Genomic DNA, 22,159 nt, shown 5'->3' with positions numbered 1-22,159 from the left:
ACCAAGGGTCAAGGTGTTCGTGTGGAGGAGTGGTCAGGCAAGAGGACTGTCATGTCTCCCTGCCCCAGCATTCCTGCACAAACGGCAGTTTTCCAACACATTTTAGAGTACTAAGTTGGTATGACGATCGATACATACTGAAGGGAAGACGTCTGAGCGGGAGCGTTGTGTCAGCGACGGCCAGTGTGCGTGCAGCGTGAGCCGAGCCGGAGCGTAGGTGGAGACGTGCAGGGAGTGTCCTTCCTGGGCACCTGCCCGCCAGCCAGTCAGTGGGCAGACCCACTCCGGGGGCCGAGGGAGCCCCTCCTCCGGTCCTGATCTTACGAGACGGCACCACTCCCCACCTCCCTACAGGGAATGCATCTCTCTTTGGAGAAGTGTGTTTGTTCACTTGCTTGTTTGGTTGTTTGGGGTGCTGGCATTCTCCTGAAGGGACGTGGGGAACTGATGTCATTTTTGGAAGGAGGGGTGCTATGGATAACCCCTAAATATAAAAATCCCCCGTCACTTCCATGTGGAGTAATGCTTTTTATGTTTTGCTTTTGCCTTTTGCTTTCCTAATTATAACCATCTTTATTAGTTTTTTTTTTCCCTTTAGTAGGCTCCACGCCCAATGTGGGGCTTGAACTCATGACTCTGAGATTATGAGTCACATGCTCTACCGACCAAGCCAGCTAGGTACCCCTGTCTTTATTACACTAAAAACAAAACAACAACAACAAAAAACACCTTACAATTTCCCATCCACAGGTAAGCTTTATCGGAGGGAAGGATCTACTTGGGAAAGAAGTTGCATCTGATAAAGTAATCGGGTAAGAGGTAGGCTTGGAAGGGAGGAGGGACTTTGGATGAGTGCGGAAGAGAAGGGACGGGGTGGGGGAGCGGGATGAGCAAAGTCCTGAGTGGACACCCAAGGAGGCCGTTGGGGGGGGCAGGCGAAGGAGAGGGTAAGGTTCATGTTCACTTGTTGGCTGTGGCCTTCTGATGGGGGCCTGGGATGTCAGGGCCAGACACGGCCATCCGATCGCCCAACACTTCGCACGGTGGGCTGTGCGTGCAGCAGCTTGCTTGCCTGGCTTCAAGGCTCGACCTACATTCCAATTTCAAATGCATCCTTCTGTTCGTACAAAAGAGAAGGATTAAGATGAAAGCTCTCTTGGGGCATCGGCGAGGAGGAGGGGAAGCTTTTAGGGTCCCAAGGCTCCACTGGAGTGGAGAGAAGTGGGCTCCGGACCAAGCATTTAATTGCATTTACTTGTATGTTTCCCTTCTATTTATGGCAAACGATACTGGGTTTTTCATATTCAGTAATGACAAAGTTTCCCCTTGAAACAAATTTACTGAAGTGGCAAAAAGGACAAGCTGACTTTCATATAAAGCACTGAATAGTAATAGTACTTATGATCTGCGGATATGGCAAAAATCATGAATGCCATTTAGGGGACTCTGCCACGGGTACCCGGGGGCCCGCGGAGCCGTGTGAGGGCAGCTGTGAGGGAGGCGGGACTTCAAGGCTCTGAACGAGGCAGTGAGGACGGGCCCCTGAGTGCAGAGAGCTGCTTAGCTGGGGGAATGAGGACTCATCCCATACCCTAGGGGAAGTCAAGGCGACAGCTCTCTTTGTAACCCCAAGATGAGATCATAAAACTTTTAAAAGATCAATAGCCACTTCAGGAGGGAAAGGCCAGAGTGGAGAGCTGAGTTAGTAAGAGCGGAGTGAGCGGTGCCCAGAAGCACGGTTCAATCCCTTTATGGGCCAATTAGCTTACAAGAGGCATGTTTCCAGGCTTGGGGACAGATGCTCGTCCGCGAGCTCAGTGCATTACTTCACAGAAACACAGCTTTGGTTCCCATGACGCCTGGGAAGGAAGAACCCTGCTGGGGGGGTGTCCCCCGGTGCCCCGCACTCCACATGGGGCCAGGGCCACAACCTCTGGGAGGACATGGCGCTGTCCCCCCTCTTCGTTTGCCAGTTTTTTTTCTCCCAAAAGCAAAAAGCAGCAGTAAAGAATGGGCTTAAGAGCCCAAGTCTGTGTGGCTGATGGATAGAGAAGTTGTGGTCTGTCTACATAACGGAGCATTGCTCGGCCGTGAGAAAGGAGGAAATCTGCATTTGTGACAACAAAGAACCTGGAGGGCTTACGTAAGTCAGGTAGAGAAAGACAAATACTGTCTAATATCACTTACATGTGAAATGTAAAAAAACAATTGAAAACTCAAAAACAGAGTAGAGGGGCGCCTGGGTGGCACAGCGGTTGAGCGTCTGCCTTCGGCTCAGGGCGTGATCCCGGCGTTGTGGGATCGAGCCCCACATCAGACTCTTCCGCTATGAGCCTGCTTCTTCCTCTCCCACTCCCCCTGCTTGTGGTCCCTCTCTCGCTGGCTGTCTCTATCTCTGTCAAATAAATAAATAAAATCTTAAAAAAAAAAAAAAACAGAGTAGAGTGAGGGTTGCCAGGGGCTGGGCAGGGATGGGGAGACATTGGTCCAGGGATACAAACTTCGAGTTTGAAGATAATTCATCTTGCAGGTGTGACATACAGAGTGGTAGGTATGGTTCAGGAAACTGTGATGGCAGGTGTCTGTCCTCTATGTCACCACACGTCACCGCTGCCCCTGCCCACTGTTTACCCACTGACCCCTTAGGAAAGGGGCCGCAGGCACACACGGTCTCAGGGACGAGTCAGATACTGCGAATGGCTGGGCTTAAAATAATGAACACGGGTAAGGACCACTGGGGAACGCATCCTCTGCCTGAGTGGGCCAGACCCGGCGTCAGAGGGACACACGCTCTCTGGTTTGGCGACCATGGTCTGGTTTCCGTTCACAGCATCCCCTGAGGCATCCACCAGGGCCGCACGTGCCCACAAAAAGAGGGCGACACAGACTAGGCTCTGGAAGGAGATGTCACCCCAGCCTCATTCATCAGGCCGGCTCTTTCCTGACACGCATGTAAGAACAGGGTGTGTGGAGGCCCACGGATGTGCTCACGTGGTGTTAATTGTTTGCAAAAGGGACCGACAACAGAAGCCCGTGGATGGCCGAGCTCCGGCGTGACCGTGGTGTGCATGTGTGTGCACGTGTGTGCTCACGCGCATGTGTCCCCCCGTCCTGGCATCTTCCTTCTTGCACCCGTCCAGTCCTCTTTGGTGCTAAGGGGCTTTACAACGAGAAAATAACCCCAGCTGGATTCACTCTGGCTTGGATGCTTTGTCCTAATTTTGCCTAGTATGGCCAGGTTCCATCCATCTCCGCCTTCCCCGCTCATGGGAATGGCATGATAATCAAAGAGCATGAGTGCTGATCAAAAGGGAATGTGGTGGACGAGGAAAGAGTCCAGGGGCTCCGAGGGGCGGCAGTGACTTCACTACGTCTGAAGTTAGTCTTTGATTTTACTTAACTTCTTTTTTTCCCCCCGGTCTTTCATGATTTTGGCAAAAGACGGCGTGCAATCAAGGTTCTATTTGAGGCAGCTGTGTAAGCAATCCTCGTTTAACTGGAGACAATGAAAAATTAATCCGAGCCCAGCGCAAGTAAGTTTTCATGGAAACAATGAAACCCCTTGAACATTATCATTCTCAACAGATGGTTGCTGACTGGCTTGATTTGCCAAATTACCTGTCAGGTTTTACTCCTCCCTGCACAAGCCGCGTCGGGACCGGGCTCTGTCTTGGTGTCAGTCGGCTAATAAAAAGCTGACGGCATCAATGCAAAAGAGAAATTGTGCTCTTTTTCCCTTCCATCCGCTCCCTGCTCTTCTCTTTACTCCTTGGACAGGAAATCCTCCGTCCTGTTCTTTTCACACGCGTTCTTAGAAACACATACGCGCACTCGTGCACTTTGGTTACGGTAGGTGGAAGCCCCTTCTCTTTCCCCCCGTTTAAGAGGTCTTTAGTGCTTTTAACACCCCGTCTTTGTAAGACAGGAGGAATAAAAGCCATACTGGAACTGAGTTTTGCTGGAGAGAGGAGGCTGCAAAGAAAAGAGGCCCCCAAGCCTGTGACACGCTTGTCCTGACTGACGACATCATGAATGGGCCCTACTCTCCCGTCTTGAACTTCTGACCTTGAACTTCTCCTCCCGTCTGTCCCTCTGCTGGGAACGCCCTTTCCCCACGGAGCCAGGAGACTCCCTCCAGATTCTTTCAGGTGTTGCATGTGACCTGCTCCAAGGGGACCTGGCTTACCAGCCCAACCACGCCCTGCCTCAGTATCCCTCATCATGTCTACCTCCTCCTGGCACGGCACACGCGGTCTTCTCTGCCCTTTCTAGCCCCTCTGCTCCATCCTCCCTGGATGGTAAGCCGCAAGAGAGAAAGGTCTCAGTCTCCCCAGCGCTCTCCGGCCTGGGGGAGTGCGTGTCGGGCACAGAGAAGCATCTGGATGCATAGGTGATGAAGGGATGCATCACAGTACACGCAGCAGCACGTTGCATGGAGTCACACCCCGTCACAATTCCTTTCGGGTCTCACCTGGACTGTGTTTTCTCGGGGCCGCCTGTTTCCGTTTCTCAGAGAGATGGTGCTTTCGTATCTCGCGGCTGGGAGGAGGCCGGCCGGCAGGGGCTGCGGGAAGCCTGAGGGGCGCATCGGGGCCACTCCCAGCAAGGGTCCCGAGTTGCAAAGCATCTGTTTCGTGTATTAAGCAGACTCTGGCCTTGACCCCACTTCCCTCCTTCATCGTGTCCTTGCGAGTGTCGCGAGTGGGGAAGCACTGGACTGCGGGCTGGGCCGCCCGGGCTGAAGTCCCCGCTCAGTGCTCACCAGCTGTGCACACCGGGGATTTTCTGCATCTCTGTGTGCTTGGGGGTCCCATCTGTAGACCACACATAATTGTCACAGCAGCTACCTGGTAGGGATGTGGACATTCAGAGAGGGTGTATAAAGAACTTGGAGAAATGCCCGGTGTGTGGCACGTACCGCCAAAGTATGTGCTAGTATGATTTGCTGGAGGTTTGTCTTGGCTTCCTAGAATATTCTAAACCACCAAAAACCCTTTGTGGAAGAAGGTGTGAGCATGAATAATAGAGCCGTTGGGGAGAAGCCAGAAGCCAGCACATCGATAGTTTTTTCTTCCCTTTCATACACTGGACGCGCCCTGCTCACGGGTACCCACTGCCCTTCCACGAACAGTTACACTAAAGGTCTTTATCGTGAAGTGGGGCCACTCCACGAAAGGCATTTGGTCTGTTGTTGCAAGGACTCACTGTTCTCCAGGACTGCAAGATGGCATTAGTAAGGGATGTTTCCAGAAGGAAATGAAGCACGCACACTGGTTAGCAAAGACATCCCCAGCATCACTTTTCCCTCAATCCGACCCTTCCTGAAATGTCTTTGTTTGTGGTCTCAGCCTGGGAAGGGCTGTGTGATGGATGTTGGTTCCTACTTCTTTCAACTCGGGATTCTTCCCATCCCTGCCTCCCGGGGCACGTGACGCAGACACAGGCCAGAAGTATGGCACATGACACTGGCGTCGCCAGTCCAAGCCAGGCACAGCCACAAGGCACCAAGCTTGGTTCACACGCAGGTGCTCAGCCCGGGACAGAAAAGTCAAAAGGGACCTTGGAGCTTTGACCTGGCCGTGGGAACATGGCTTCTCTCTGCTGCTAGACTGGACCCTGGGAAGTCATGAAGCTGAAGGTGACACGGCCATCGTGTGCCAGCATGAAATGTGAGAATGACTTCCATTGAGGGAAGCAGGGATGGACCGAACACCTTCAAACGGAGGACGCCATTTTCAGTTGACATCACTTGAAGCCCCCCCACCTTGTGTGGACGCAAGTTGACTCCTAGCATTCTGTTTCTCTTCTTTTTTCTTTTTCTCAGTTCAGTCTGGGTTGGCTCTTCTCTCTCTTGAATTGAAAGAACATTTTTGATAAAGCCAGGTCTGGATGGACCGTTCCCTGAAGGAGGCGTTATACTGTTCTGACTTGGGGAAGGGTCTTAGAGGTCAAGCCATGCTTGAGTCTTCCCGAGAAGATCTGGAACCAGGACTGGATGTCTTCTGCAGAGTCAATGAACTGAATTTGCTCTTCAAATGACACATCCATCTGATTTGTGTCCCCTCCCCAAACAGTATCCAGTTGTTGTCCTCGCAACCCCCAAAGCAGCAGGAACCCCAGTAATAACACTTTAATACTTAATGCATGCCTCGCACTGGTGTAAAACAACTGCTGGAGGGGCGCCCGGGGGGCTCAGTCGGTGAAGCGTCAGCCTTCGGCTCAGGTCGTGATCCCAGGGTCCTGGGATAAAGCCTCAAGTTTGGTTCCTTGCTTAGTGGGGAGCCTGCTTCTCCCTCTGCCCCTCGTCCTGCTCGCTCACTCTCTTTCACACAAAAATACATAAACAAAATCTTAAAACAACTGTAGGAGGGAGATGCTACGATCGTCATCCTGTTTTGCAGATGAGAAACCCGAGACATAGAGAAGTTCGGCAACCTGCCAACGTCCCGTCAGTAAGGCGAGGTGTTGGAATGCACTGGACGTCTGATTTCTGGGTCTGCACGCTGAAGCATACTGAGGTATTGCCGACATGACATGGCAGCCCAGCCGGCGGTGTGGCTTTCTCTTTCCCCTACTCCTACATGGAAGGTCCAGGCACAAAGATGACCGTCAGGCAAGAAGAGCATCCTACTTCTGTTCATCCTTAGAAATCATATCATGGGTTTTTGTTTTTTTTTTGTGGGAGCCTGACGTGCTCTAGACTGGGGAAGCAAAAGTGAGCACCAGCATTCCAGGTCGGTCCCTGTGGTATGTTTGCAAGAGGCAGGGCTAACAATGTTTCAGAATTTCAGGAAACGGAGGAGCTGATCCAACACATTTAAATAGAATGTGGAAAGAAACAATGTGTTCCGGTCCAAAAAGTCAACAAATCCCTTAGGAAAAACTCCCCCCAAAATACAGTTGTCAGAAATATGCATACAAAGTGTCAGTCATTGTTCTCTGTACTAGACCCCTGTTCTTACTCAACCTTGTCTAGCAGCCTCCTTTAACCTGAACACCCACAATGCAGGGAATCTGAAAGATCACAGGTGGCTATTGATTTCTTTACAACTTTTATCTCTTCAGGTTATGCTACATCTCTGACCTTCAGGTGGTTCTTAGGGGTCAGCCAAGTCATGGCCAAACTTTTGCTCTCAGTTTTGCAAAGAAGAATCCCCAAAGAGGTGATGAGTTTCTTGGAAAGAACAAAGACTTCAAAGGTAGAATAAAATTTGCTCCTCTTAACCTGCCAGGTGCTTTTGGACCAATTACTTCGAATGCCTTTGGATCTCAATTTCTTCACCTGTAACAAGAAGACGATATCCAGGACCCTATCCTACCCTCGAAGTTTTGCTATGATGATCGAATTCAATTTATCCATCGAGCTGCCGTTGAAAACGAGAAAGCCCCATAAAGTCACGAGGAACTTCTAGGTCTTACAATGTACGTACCTTCCCCAGTATCATTTTTAATCTTAGCCGTTCATACGAACAATCCTGGAGTGCCGGAAAGAACACTGCGTGCGGTGTCTGCTACCAGGCCACAAATTAACTCCCAAACTTCGTGGCTTACACACGCCTCTGCAGACAGCAGCTGCCTCACGAGCTCAAACATGAGACAGAAGAGAAAGCGACTTCCACGTTGCTCAATCAGGGATTTGGGGAGGGTCTCCGTCCCAGCTGTGGACGCTGTGGCCTGAGCCAGCTGCACCTGCGTGGTGAACACCGTCTGCTCCCCTGCGCAGAAACGTGAGGAGCCGGCGGAGTATTAAGGTGCCTTGGCTTTTATCTTTAACTTGAGCCGCAGCGCTTCCTCCCAAGGTGGAGAATTAAAGACATGATGGATGAGGTGTCCGTGCCGGTTAGCTGGCCTAGTTCACACGCCGCTGGCGAGGAAATACGGCACCCAAGACGGAACAAGTAAGGAATAATAAGGACCACTTATGAAGAATTAATGTGCTGTGGGAAACGGAAAGGAAAAAGGTATTAGGTTGGCCAGCAAAGGCAGGCAGAACAGCCCGCAGAACAGCCTGTCCCCGGGTCTTTGAGAAGAGAACCAAGTCAGGGGTCTGAAGGACCCATTGAAAGCTATTAGAATAACCTCTCGGGGCTAAGAGGCTGCCTCTCGTCCACACTCTTGTTTTTTTTCCTCCGAGGAGTATTGCTGCATTTCGTCCTGAACAAAGGCCTCAAGTGTCTGGCCAACTCGGGGAGCTGAGCTGCCATTTCAGGACGTGTGGTGCTTGTCGACACGACAGTGGCAGAGGAGACGGGAGAGGAGGGCCGGACGTGCGGGGATGCGTGCAGGAAGCCCGGGGTGGCTAGCCCAGACCTCTCTCCTCGCCTTGGCCTGCTGTACGTGTGTCTTCTCGGACCACCCCGTCTGTTTTCTGTTATTCACCAGCAATGTTGTTGACATAGATGTGTGGTGCCCCATCCTGCTTAAAATAGTTTAAAGCCTTCCCATTGTTCTTCAGGTAAAGAAGGAACCGGGTCTCATGGGCTGGATCCCCGGCCCTCCATCCTCTCCGCCTTCCCCTGGGCTGGGCTTCTGTGGGCTGCGGCGCCATCTTGGATCCTGTGAGCGCGCGCAGCCCCCAGGGGTTTCCGTGCTGGAGACAAGGGGCCTGGGCTTTCAAGGGAAGACTCGCTACTTCCAAGCTTGGGGGGGAATAGCCAGAGCCTTCCTGCTCCCTGCAGTGTCTGAGCTCTGGGTGCCGGCCCGGCATGAAGTATCAAGATGAAGCTGAGATATATTTCCTCCTGACCAACAAGTTTCAGTCTTGGGTGAAACTACGAAATCCTTGCCAGCTGGAAAGCCATCTCAAGACGTCTGTTTGTCCGACAGTGCTTTGCTCCACACAGGCACACAAATGGCTTCATGCATCCCTCACTGGTGCACACTGTGTGCCCTGTCCTTTATTCCAGCCCTGGAGAGGATGAGAACTGGAGGGAACGGCAGGTGCATGGGGGGGGGCGGGGAAGCAGCATCGGAACACAATGGTGGACTTGGTTTCCACTGTGCGCCCCTCCCAAAGCCTCGGGGTGCCCCTCACTGTACCCCAGGAGGCCATCTTTCCAGCACATGCAAACTCCCTGAAAGTATGTCTTCATTTCCACAATGGGGTGACACGCTCTAACTCAACATAGCGTAACGAGCATCGTTCATTCACCAAGTCATTCAAATAACCCTCTCACATTCTTAACACAAGGCCCTCTGATCCTGACCCCTCGTCTAAAACACAGACAAGACAACCCAAGTCAACATATCGCTGCAAAGGCCATTCATGGGTTTGTTCACTCAGTGAGTATTTCTGTCCCTTCTCTGCGCCTGGAACCGATCTAGATAAGAATACAGAGGTGAAGACTACGGGCAGGGCCTCGCGGCGTGGACATTCTCATGGGGAGGGACGGATGGTAAACAAACAAGGTCACTTCATGCCGGTGAGTTCCAGAAAGAAAGTCAATCAGGTGATCAGTGTGCACGGTCACAGACTGCCTCTCTGAGAATACGACATCTCAGCTAAGACCTAAAGATTAGAATGACCAACTCATACAAAGAGTCCAGTCAGAGGAAATGGCAGGTGCAGAGGCCCTGTGGCAGGAACAAGTTTGGCTCATAAGGGACAGGCTTCCCAGAGGACAAAGTAAAGGAAGATCAGTGATTGATGAGAGAAGCATAGGGGTCTTATCAGGGGGGTGGGCAGGGCCAGATCACCGAGGACCTTGGAGGTCACGGTCAAGGGCTGGGGTTTTATTCTGGGTGTGGTGGGAAGCCCTGAAGGTTGAGACCAATAAGGAGTTCCATGATCTGATTGTGCTTTAAAGAGAATATAGTACTTGGGCCGTTTTGAGAAGAATGGATGGCAAGAGTACCAACAGTGAGCTCAGCTTAGGTGAGAATTTACAAGAGACCCAGCCAGACCCTCACGCGGCACGTGTTTCCAAACAGCCCCATCCGAGGTAGACACTCCAGAAACACGGCAGGTCCGGGGGCCACAAATGCCACTCCAGACCTTCCCAGGAGGGACCAGGGTGGCCTGGGACCGGTACCCTAAAGATCCAAGCCATGACTCCCATGTTAAGGGCTGCTCTCAGGTGACTCGCTAGCCAGGTCATCCGCGAGGAAACAAAACAGGAGCATCGAGAGGCCCGACGGCTTGTCAGTGATGTGCAGGCGAGGGTGATGGTGGCGTGATTGGCGCAGGCTGACACGTCAGTGTCCTCATTTACACAGGCCCACGCCATTCTGCTTGGCACATTTCCAGGATTTATCCCGCAGATAGAGTCACAAAAGCGCAAGATGGTGTTTGGACAACGTTGATCAAAGTAGCATCTCCAGGCAAAAGACAGAATCACCTAAAGGCCAGTTAATAGGGGTTGGTTTAGGTAATCGATGCTTTATGCCATAATAAGCAAATGCTTTTAAAAGGACAGTGAAGAGCTTCATGGACTGATATGGAAAAATTAGAAGATGTGTGGGTGGGTGGAAAACAGAGGAATGTTGTTTAAAGTTGAAGTCGGGGAGGAAATATATATGAGTGTGTGTGCGTGTGTGTGAGTCTGTGCGTGTACGTGTGTGCGTGCTCATGTGTATGAGTGTGTGTGCGTGTGTGTACGAGCGTGTTGGGTGTATGACTGTGCGCATGTGTATGAGTGTGCATGTACGAGTACATGTATGTGTGCACACGTGTGTGTTTGAGTACATGTGTGTGTGCATTAGTGCGTATGCATGCATGGGTACATGTATGTGTGTGCATGTATATGTGTGTGCATGAGTGTGTGCGTGAGTGTGTGTGCATGTATGAGTACATGTATGTGTGTGCATGCTAGGTGTATAAGTGTGTGTGCATGTGTGTACGAGCGTGTTGGGTGTATGTGCGCATGTGTGTATGAGTGTGCATGTACGAGTACATGTATGTGTGCACACGTGTGTGTTTGAGTACATGTGTGTGTGCATTAGTGCGTATGCATGCATGGGTACATGTATGTGTGTGCATGTATATGTGTGTGCATGAGTGTGTGCGTGAGTGTGTGTGCATGTATGAGTACATGTATGTGTGTGCATGCTAGGTGTATAAGTGTGTGTGCATGTGTGTACGAGCGTGTTGGGTGTATGTGCGCATGTGTGTATGAGTGTGCACGCACGAGTACATGTAAGTGTGCATGCGTGTGCATGTGCATGAGTGTCCGTGTATGAGTACATGCGTGTGCATGTGCATTAGCGTGTATGCATGCATGAGTACGTGTGTGCATGTATGCGTGTGTGCGTGTGTGCATGAGTGCGTGCGTGTATGAGTACGTGTGCGTGTGTGTGTGCGTGTGCATGCTTTCATATGCAGAGAATGTCTTGGAAAAGTAGATGATGAAGGGCCGATGCCGCTGGCCTCCGGGAAGGGAGCTGGGTAAGCGGAGGAGTAGATTTCCGCCTCTGGGCTTGTCTACATTTTGCATTTGGAACAGTGTGAATACATTACCTTTCCTCCCCCACTCCTCCAAAAAAAAATAAATTAAGAGCAAAAAAATAATAAAAGCAGAAGGGGAAAATGGGCCTTAGTAAAATGACAAATTACAGCAAGCCTTCGACCTTTGGGTTGGCGTATAAATAGTCAAAGCAAGGAACATTCGCCCGCAGGTCCCCAGAGGCTCCCTCTGCCCCTCTGGCGTCCGTCTCCGCCATCCCCTATACGCTCGGGCTGCCCTGAGGGTGGGAGCGAAGCCCAGAGCCAACCAGCTACTGAAACCCCAGGCGGGGTGCGAGCCGAGAGGATCAGCGGGGGGACGAGGGGGAGATGAGCAGGATCGAGTGCTGGGGACGATGTCCAGGCCAGCGGACAGTGTGGCTCCGTGACCGACACGCACCACCACGGGGAAGAGTGCTGTGCCTTGTCACAATTACCATGCCAGGAAGTCAGAGCCACTGTGTGAAAATGTCAGGACGAACTTAAGGAAGCTTCCCTCTGGGGAGAATACAAGAGCCAACAGTCCCTGTGACCACTGACTATGGACCGACGCCGTTAATACCCCCCGCGTCCCCATGACAAAGGTACTACTGTTATTCATCAGTCCATTTTCAGATAAGACCCAAAGAAATGGACTCACTGCACAAAACCACACAGGTCCCAAGGAAAAGAGCTGAGACTAGGATCCAAGGTGCCCATGGGCTCCAGAGGCCCTGGTATTATTCATGGCACCATTTTGCTTCATGGGATGCTTGGGGATGGAGGCCTTGCATGAGCAAAGCTTCTCCCATTCAGGCAGAAAAAAAACATGAAAGTTTTAAAAAAGGGAAATACGTTTGAAGCTCTATTTTTAATTTTTCGTGGAACCTCCACACTGTTTTCCGAAGTGGGTGTACCAGCTTGCATTCCCACCAAGAGTGTAAGAGGGTTCCCCTTGGTCCGCATCCTCGCCAACATTTGTTGTTTCCTGCCTTGTCCATTTTTTAAAAAGATTTTATTTATTTGTCAGAGAGTAAGGGCACAAGCAGGGGGAGCGGCAGAGGGAGAAGGAGAAGCAGACTCCCCGCTGAGCAGCGAGCCTGATGTGGGGCTCAATCCCAGGACCCTGAGATCACTGAGCCAAAGGCAGACGCTTCACTGACTGAGCCACCCAGGCGCCCCTAAAAGTCCCTGAATTTGAAGGCGTTCCGGTGGATGGAGCCAGCCTTTCGCAGCTCGGTGGGGGCGCGGCTCAGTGGGGGCTGGAGGACTCCAAGCACGTCGGGCGTCACGCACAGAGCGTGGGGCACTGCGGGGCTGCTGGGCTGCTCCCTGAGGACGAGCAACGGCATGGTTGCATCAGGGGACACTGTGCGGGTGTCTCCGCGGTGGGATGATGGGTCTGAAAGCCTGCTCGGGTCCATGGTCCAGCATGGGTGCCACAGCCTCCCTGTATATACAGTCAATGACTGGTCTGGCAAGAGCTCAAGGGACACCTTAATGTGTCCCAGTAAGTCGTCCCAGGACAGATGCCGAGACAGATTTACTTTATACATTTTCCGTTTGGACTGGGGACCACATGTCAGCCTCTGGCAGAGGGAAGAAAACAGAAATCCTCCCTTTGGGCCAGAACAAGCCTTCAGGGAGGCTCGGTTGCACAGAGCTGAGAAGTAAGCCTCTGCAGCTGGTGAGGGGCTGGGCATCAGGAGGGGCCCTTTGCGGTTCGAGGAGAAGCCGGGCCACGCGTCTGCACTCCAGCAGCTTTTCCTGGTGCTGGGAGATGCAGGATCAGACAGAGCGGGGTTCAAACGCGGGCCTGGTCCCGAGGAGCTGGGGGAGGTGGGAGCACTTCAACCCTCCAGGCAGCCGGGGTTCGGGTTATATGTTGCTGCACCCTAAACTGCCCTCCAAACTTAGCAGCACCAAGCAATCATTTTACTGTCTGTGTGATTCAAGAATCCTGGAAGGGCTTGGCAGGGTGGCCGGCTGGATACCATTGTCTCCCCAGTCAGGGGTTCTCCCCAGGGTCTCTCCTCGCGGGCTAACTGGAGGCCTCTGGGCTGTGGGGCCGCGTGCCTGCTGGCTCTCCCAGGCACACAGCATCCCCTGTGCTCACACGAAGCCAGTCATAAAAGTCTCCCCACTTTCAAGGGGCAGGACAAAGGCCCCACCGTGTAACAAGTGAGCAGTGACACCCAGAAGACCGTGCAGGTGGGGACACTGAGAACGGGTCCATTGCACACATTTGTGGAAAATGCAGCCTCTCATACACCGGGCCATCGTCTGAAAACAGTGGACCCGCATTCACTGTGTGGGGTCTGGGGAAGCAGCGGGGTGGGGGGGCAGGCACAGAATGTCCAACATTGCAAAGTCTTTTCCAGGTGCCATGGTTTTGCTCCCAGTGTCTCCTCTTTCTCTATAGAAGCTGACTTCCTCTGGGGAAGCTGGCTCCCTCCACTGTAGGCAGGCTTGATGGGATGAAAATCTGTGGGTGCTGGACTCCACCGGTTTTCACCATGAGATGGAAGCAACCCAACAGCCACTGTAGACGTCAGATCCACGTTTGAGGCCAGAGCCAGCCCTCTGGTCTCCAGGAACATCTCTTCTCTTGAGCTTCTCAAAGCTTCTTCTCTACCTGTTCTCCCACTTGCAGGAGCTTCTAGCAAATTCTCTAGGGAAACTTTAGTTTCTATACATGCCAGAACACATCAGTAACCTCAACCGTGTTGGGCTTTAGCCTTCAGCGCAGGCTGAGCGTGGGAGAGAAGGGAACATTTTAAAGAGAACACACGCAATGTGCACATCAAGAAAGTCTCCTGCACAGGTGTTGACGTGAGACTGTCAAGCATGTAGAGTGGGCTGCACGGCGACACTTCTGACTTCTTCCTCTGGGGACCTGGAGTGCACGCCTATGCCACTGATTGGGAGATTTTCATTTGCAGAAATCTGCCTGGCATATTTTCTGCGGTATCTTCAAATCTCTTTTCAGGGGAAGACTCGGTCTGGACAATTTCCTTCAGGGAAAAGCAGATTATCTTGGTGCACCAGTCCCCTGAGCTCTGCTGAGACCGTTTATATGAAGCAGCTATGAGAACATTCATATTCCAGAATTCTCCAAAAACAAACAGCCGAGCACAGTCACAAATATAAGGTCTGCAGTCGAGACCGCGTAAATGAACACTAATGGGCATTTTAGTCACTGTTTTCTGTGATTTTTGCTTTTTGAAAAGCTTCCATTTTTTTATTACCTGTCTGAGTGACTTGCCTCCCCTGCAGCCGAGCTGAAGCCTGACGGGCTTGGGGGCTGCTCGGGAGCTGCTGTTCCAGAGGGAGGGGAGCACGAGGCGGGCGGCCGCTGGTGGCCCAGGGAAGCGCACAGACCCAGAGAATGTCTCCAGTCTGGACCAGCTGGAGGACGCCGGCTGACCTGCCACCCCGCAGAGCAGAAGCTGGGTGACAAGGGGAGCAGGGATGAGGGACACCAGACCACAGGCACGTACCCTGTAGGGCTGCCCCTCAAGGGAGCCGGGGTGACCAAGAATAAGGAGCGGGAGGACAGCCGTGTGTTTAGACATCTGCTGGACGTGCGCTATGACCTGCAGGAGGGATCGTGTGGGGAAAATGGGCGAAGCTGAATCTGACGAAGGGCTGGCCCCACGTCGAAGTCCCTCTACAACAGGCAGACGTCGAGGCCGGGACGGCTGTTTTGCTGCAGACTTTATCCCTTGAGGATACAGACAACCAACCCCTCCAAGCGCACAGGTGCGATTTCCTCCAAAGTGCACCGCGTGGTGGGCTCGGACTGGCCGCTACCGTGTGGACACACTTGTCGGTGAGCAACGTTACTCACCGACATTCCTTTCCCGGGATCTGCACAACCTGAGCAAGTGTTTAAAAACCGGGAGATTTCGTGAGACAGTCTGGATTTTCAGCTTTTCTAGAGAGATCTGGCAACACGGGGCCAGCGTCCCCCCCCCCCCCCCCCGGAAGGCTCCAGAGGGAGACGTCTGTGTTCCCTGTAGGCAGGTGCACTCTCTTCTGCTCTCCATCCTGCTCTCCCAGCACACAGGCCTCACCCCTCCATTCACCTGGCTGGCTCCTTCACGTCGGCTGCCCGCGCAGACATCCCTGCCTGGGCTCCGCCACGTGGCCAGCCTCTCGGCCTGCAGCCACTGGGCTCAGCGCCCAAATCTGCGGCCTAGGTTTGCAAGTCTCTAGGGGACCCTGCTGCCCCCCAGGAAGTGTGTGGGGGTGGCTAGGGAGGGGTCTTAAAGGCGTACAGATGTGCACTGCCAGTTTACTTCTATGAAGAAGTTAGCAACCACGATGCCCTACAGCCCAAACTCAGTAAATTAAGATTCCTCCGCCGAATAACTTGTTGGCTGGCCATGTAAATAACCAGGTTCGGGGCAGGTGCTTTGGCAACGGTACTTTACAGAAGGAGACGCGGCACAGTCTGGTCCCAACTGTATAAAAATACTCACACAAGAACGGTTACAGTGAACATAAGGTGTGGAATACGGGTTTACAAAATGCGTTTTTGAGTATGTTTTTCCGAGGCTAAAAGTGACATACGGGCACGGAGGAAAAGCAGGCTAATAAAAAGACGAGGATGCAACATAAAGTCTCGGTTCGGAGCTAGGGCATCTTTAACGCCTGTGGAACGTTTGCCCTCCCTTTCCAGCCCCCGAGCAGGTGCGGAGACGGCGCTGACACCTGCAGCAGGCTACGTACGTCGGAAGAGTAGCTGTCTACGCTCACCTTTAACTCACGCAACAGACACGAGTGTTTCCATTTATTTATAGACACGGAAGTTATTTTAAAAGAAAACTTTGTTTCTTATCATTTGCACAAATACTCAGTTGGATGCTTCCTCCCTCTGCCTTCATTTCCTTTCTTCACCTGCCCAGTGGCGTGCCGACTCTGTTCGCGAAATCATGAAAAAGATTGACTAAATAGTGTAGACAGGCCTTCTGTCCCAGCCGGGCACTGTGGAGCGCGCAGAGTACGGTTTTCATGCTCTCAAGCACGATGAAGGATACAGAGTATTACTGCTATTGACATTTTTACTTTTTAGACACTATGTTTGCTTCCTGGAAGAGATTATAACAGCAATATTTCAATAACAAAGCCCAATAGGAAAAATTTTAAATGCCCAAGTGAACCGATTTGAGTGAAGTTGTGCAGTGAACGGCAGCGTGGTGTGTCAGGCTCAGGGAACAGTCATTTAGGTGGACCAGGGGACCCCTCCCTGGGGAGCCAGCTTCTGTCACAGCCACAGAGGCTGTTTCCCCAACGCGGAGCTCCCTGCATGTCCACAGTTCAAAGACACACAGAGACACCTGGTTCATTAGCCTGAACCGCAGAGAGGAAGGCGTGGGGAAAGCGTCAGGTAAAACTGTCAGATAAAAGTGCAGTACTGGGGTCGAGGGGAGGCACGGTCAGCCAGGCCCTCCTTCCAGGTGGGGGTCACCTCCCAGGCTTTATGAGGTTCTTGCTTGGACGAGCCCCAGCTGCTCACGCCAGCCCTGCTACCCAGGTTTGAAGAAAGATTCAGAATGGGGGAGGAGATAAAAGGCCAAGCAGGAGATGCTCCCTCTGGAACATTCATCAAAAGCACTGTGGAGGGCAGCCCTGTGTGGCGGCTGGCCGGCCGCCTCCTTCATCCTCTTCCTGTGGACCCAGAGACATCTGCTTCCTGCTCGATTCGCTCCGACTCACGGCCCCGGTGTGGGGGGATCTGGACAGAACGTTAACTGCTCCGTTGGCCTCACACCCTGTGAGTATGAAGTACGATCCGGGAGTTGTTAGCTGAGTTTGCATGATTGCGGAGATGCTCAGACTGCTAAAATATTAATCGAGGGGTTAGAAGCGAAATGCAACACAATTAGGTGTGGGTGTGGACAGCTGCCAACTCTGTTCTTGCATCTGAGGGTTTGCAGACCGACGGCTGCAGGACCCCAAGCCTGGAGGTTCCAGGCTCTGGGCAGAAAGGGCTCCATCGACAGCAGGCCTTGGTAGACAGCCTGTCTAACAAAGTCTTCCTCCCAGTTGTACACGTAAGAGGCCATTACACCAGGGAAGGAAGCAGGGACCCTTACGTTTCTGAGAATCCCAGGTTGGGTTTTTTAGAAGCAGACCCTGAGCCGTGGAGCCGTGTGTAAGTGACCGCTGCAGGTAAGGGGCGGGGAAGAGGAAAGCAGTTCACGGGAGGGAAGGTATGTGCTGAGAAAGGTGCCACCCTCCCCGGATCCCTGGGGAGCTCTGCAGCATTTATCACAACTGAGGGTTGTCTGTCCTGGAGCAGAGGGGGGTGGGTTTTTATGCTCCGCACCCATCCATCAGTGCAAGGATTGCCCCCCCGGAAGCTGAGAACTCTCAGGCTTTCCTAACCGTCTCGAGAGTGGGCAGACTTGCCCAGGAGCCCAGGACCATGCTCCGAAGGACACAGGTGCACGGTGTCAGAGCAAAGCCTGCTGCTGGGGACTGGCTGTGTCCCCCCACCCTGGAACTCATCTCTGGACCAAACCCCTCACTGACTGTACTTGGAGAGGGGACCATTAGGGAGATGATTAAGGTGAACTAAGGTCATAAGGGTGGGGTCCGAATCTGATAGGACAGGGGTCCTTGTAAGAATGGACACCAGAGTGCTCTCTGTCTCCCACCACCTCCCAAGGGCCCACGGACAACAGGCTACGTGTGGACACAGCAGGAAAGCCAGGAAGAGAGGTCTCCCCAGAAGCCAGCCCAGAAAGCCCCTCGATCTTGGACTTCCAGCCCCCACAGTAGGAGAGAATAAATGTCCGTTCTTTAAGGCCCCCTCTGTGGCATTAGAGCCACCCCAGCTGACTCCCAGCCCATCAGGTACACACAAGGCGACAGGGGGCTCGAAGGGGGAAGCCGGTGGGCAGCACGTACCACACCGGGAGATTCATTGTCTGTACTCCCACGATGACAGGAATATGCATCAATTATGCCCCTGTTCTAATCACTGAGGATTATCCTTTAAAATAAATCTTATAGTTTTATGCTTATTTTAATGCACATTAGGAATTAGCAGACATACCTTACCCGTAGACTTTCAAGCATATTATCACTAAAAATAGAGGTGAATTTAAAAAAACCCAGAGCAATTTAAAGTTGATTCAAAGGAACTTGAAGCGAGCAGTGGCCCAAGCATCCGTGGTGAGGCGTGACTTTGGGCGGACGCCTCTTTGCTGAGGTCCCCGTACGGTGCTCCAAGCTGATCGGCAGCGTCCCCCACAACAGCCCTTGGACAAACCGCTCTTCTGATTGCATGAGCCAGGATCATTGCTTTTTAGTGCAGCTGACACGTCTGGCTAATCTGAGCAGGAGCCTAAAACATCCCTCTGAATCAACTGGCTTGAGTTAAATGAAGAAGGCAAGTCGGTCTGAAGAGGACGACGCGAGATACGCAGCTAAGGGAAGGCCAGGTCAAGCCACTGGCCTGGGATCCACGTCCCTCCATTTCGTGGCCCGGCCACCTTCCGGGCATGATCTCTGCAAGTCCTTTCTAGGTCACCCGCAGCCAGGCCACCCCCGCCTTCTCTGCGGGAGGTCTCCTGATTTCAGAGAGTGCTGGGTCTCCGTCTGAGCCTGCAAGGCTGTCAGAAAATCCTCCTTCCCCCGTCCTTCCAGTAGAGCTCACAGGCACCGCTGCAGAAAGCCCTCCGTGGCCCCGAAGAGCTGTCAGCCTGGCACTCCCAGGGAGCCCCAGCTCCAGGCACCCCCCCGTCCCGTGTACTCCCCTCCCCTGAGCACGGCGCAGACTTGGTTCTAATGAACGGAATACAGAAAGAGCATGTGGATGCCACTTGCAAGATGAGGTTATCAATTACCCCGACTCCCATTTGCTGGCATTCCCTTTCTCCCAGCACCTTCTCACAGACTTGACCTGAGGGAGGAGGACACCCAGCAAGGAACAGGAAACTGAGGCCTGAGGCCCTATGGCCCTCGAGGACCTGAATCCTGCCCATGACCACGCGAGCCTGGGAGTGGATCGGCTCTGCGGAGCCTCCGATGAGACCACAGTTCCTGGTGGAGGTGACAGAGCCTGGGGAAGGGGCCCCAGTTAGGGTAAGTCCGAATCTTGACCCACGGAAACCGTGAGATAATAAATGCGTGGTGCACTGAACATGTAAGCTTGGGGGTAATCTGTCACACAGCGGAAGATAACAAGTGCGCTCGGCCTTTACTCTACGGGCAGAAGGAAGGCAGCCCTCCTTCCCCCCGGGGACTTGCACCTTCCTTGTCAATGAACCCCGTTATTTGAGTTGGGGTCCTTCTGGTCCCAGGTCTCCATGGCGTTTGGGTTCCTGGACGGGGTGGGGGGGGGTCTGGATCTGACTCAGTGTTTGGTGCATAGCTAGCCACGCACAGCACCTCCCCCAGGGGACCCACCAAGGCTCTCTGCAGAGCTCAGTGAGGAGCAGCGAGCATGGGACGCATCAGCGGTGTGCCGGTAAACAGGCTTCCCAACCAAAAACACAGAAGCTCACGCTCTCAGCAAACACACCTGGGCCCACAGCAGACTCCCAGGGACTCAGCGCAAACAGGGTTGCGTGCAGACTCTTGAGAACGGGCTACCCCAGGGCTCCCCTCCGTCACTCCGAGAGTCCCCCCTACTGGGTCATGAAGAATGACACATGCGTAACTTCACTGTCTGTTAATGAACCTTCGCTCTTATTGGCCGAATCAACAGGAGGTCATGTGTTAGTCAGACTTTAGGTGCAGTTGGTTCAGGAGATTTAATTTTGCCTCTGATCTCTGGCTGATACCAGGGGACCCTGGCATGCATTTCTTTCTGATCACTTTTTCACGAGCAGAAACATTTGGACACACAACCCTCACCCCATGTGATACACTAGCCATCCTTCTTGGGGCTGATCAGGGGAAAGGTTGGTGTTTGAACCGGGAAGCGGCTCAGGACACCAGATGTTCTGCTGGCTGCCCGTCTAGGAAGGACCGCGGAGAGAGGGTTTACGATCAAAGAACTGGGTGTTTCTAAACAAAGTGGAGAATTTGCAGGATTTTTTTTTCCTGGCAGCCTTGCAGCATTCACTTAGGAAAATGTGTCCGATGATGGGATACTTACTTTTTCCTTTAGAGTTATTCCCTTCAAGAAAATACACACACAGAATGTATCAAGAGCCCTAAAAACGATCAAACCTTTTGATTCTAAAGAAACCACCTTAAGTGAAAAGAGCAGTGGCTAAAGCTTTATGTGAAAGGCAGTTTACTGCTGCATCGCTTATAAAAATAAAAGGTAGGAACAGCTGCAACGTCCGAGGGCACGGGTATGGTTATTTACGCAACGTTAAATCTATATGACGGAATACCGTGAGGCCATTAAACTGTTTCTGAGGACGATTTAATGTCAGGAGAAAATGTGTTCAATAGAAGCGAAAGTACCTTAAAATCTGCGTACAGATTACGGTATGATACCAGGTTTGTAAGATAATTACACCGACTACACATTTACTGTGTGTATAAAACACACAAAGGGAATGAACCAACATGTTCACGGGGTCTATCCTTGGGTGGCAGAGTACTGATGCGTTATTCGGCTTTCTCCCCCTCTTATAACTGTGCTTTACAAATACTCTAAAGTGAGTATGTGCTGTGTTTTTATGCAGAGAACAATTATTTTAAATAATAGCCAGCTGTCTGCATAGAATCTCACATAGCACGTCCTTACATACTCTAGCTGCTGAGGGTCACCCCGTGCTTAAATCCGTCCTCACTGAAGACGGGGTCTAATCCTTCACCATTCGGACACCAACTCCGGCATGTGCATTCTCCCCGCACCACCATGCGCGCTCCCCCACCAGCCGGCGTCCTCCAGTTCCATGCGACCCTGACCCCGTCTACCCGGAGAGGGCATGGGGTCCGCCGGGCGAGGGGCTCGGTCCCACAGGACGGCCCAGCCCCCCGCAGCTGTCCGTGACAGATGCAGACTGTCACCCGGGCTTCTGAGCCACCGGCTGTAAACCCGAGATTCCCGTGCCCCCTTCCTCGGGTTTAATTTGTGCGAGCAGCTCGCAGGATTCAAAGAAAGCTTCAGTTACTAGGTTACAGGCCCTAACTCAGGAGGAGCCAGATGGGGAGACGCACAGGGCGGGGTACAGGGAAGGGTGTGGACACTCATGTCCTCTCTGGGAGCCCCTCGCCCCGAGTCTCCATGGGCTCACCCACCTGCAAGCTCTCCGAGACCCATTCTTTGGGGTTTTTCTGGAGGCCTCATGATGAAGGTAAGATTGATCACATCCTTGGCCGTTGGTAACTGAAGTCAAACTCCAGCCCCTCTGCCCTCCAGGTTGATGATGGGGGTGGGGTTCAGGTGACCCAGGTGCTTTCCAAAAGTCACCTCATTAACATAAGGAAAGTCACCTTTGTTGCACTCATGATTTAAGAAGTTCAAAGGGTTTTAAGAGCTCTGTGCCAGGAACAAGGATGAAGCCCAAATACATATTTCTTATTATAAAGCACAACATCACACCCTTTGTGCATTTGGAAGAAAGCAGCGTCTGATAATCCAGGGAGGGCAAGGGGAGGTGACACAGCCTGGGGACCTGAGCCCAGAGGGGAGAGCATGCGTGAGGCCCGGAGGCAGAGCCAGCCACGCTAACCAGCCTCCGCTCCAAAGCCCAAAGAACAGACTCGGAACCAGAGCCATGTCTGCCCCACCTGGAGCTCCCAGGGGGTCCTGCCAGTGATGAA

At 52.6% G+C, this 22,159-nt stretch overlaps 1 protein-coding gene across 1 annotated transcript in view; it reads right to left on the bottom strand.

The window, feature by feature from the left end:
- The window catches only part of TMEM132C (transmembrane protein 132C), a 195,361-nt gene that overhangs the window by 87,107 nt on the left and 86,095 nt on the right, over window positions 1-22,159 (bottom strand). The gene's annotated exons all lie outside the window — the stretch shown is intronic.

This window comes from Ursus arctos, unplaced genomic scaffold (genome assembly GCF_023065955.2).
Source record: "Ursus arctos isolate Adak ecotype North America unplaced genomic scaffold, UrsArc2.0 scaffold_34, whole genome shotgun sequence".
Classification (NCBI taxonomy): domain Eukaryota; kingdom Metazoa; phylum Chordata; class Mammalia; order Carnivora; family Ursidae; genus Ursus; species Ursus arctos.
This window is presented reverse-complemented; position numbering and strand designations above follow the sequence as displayed.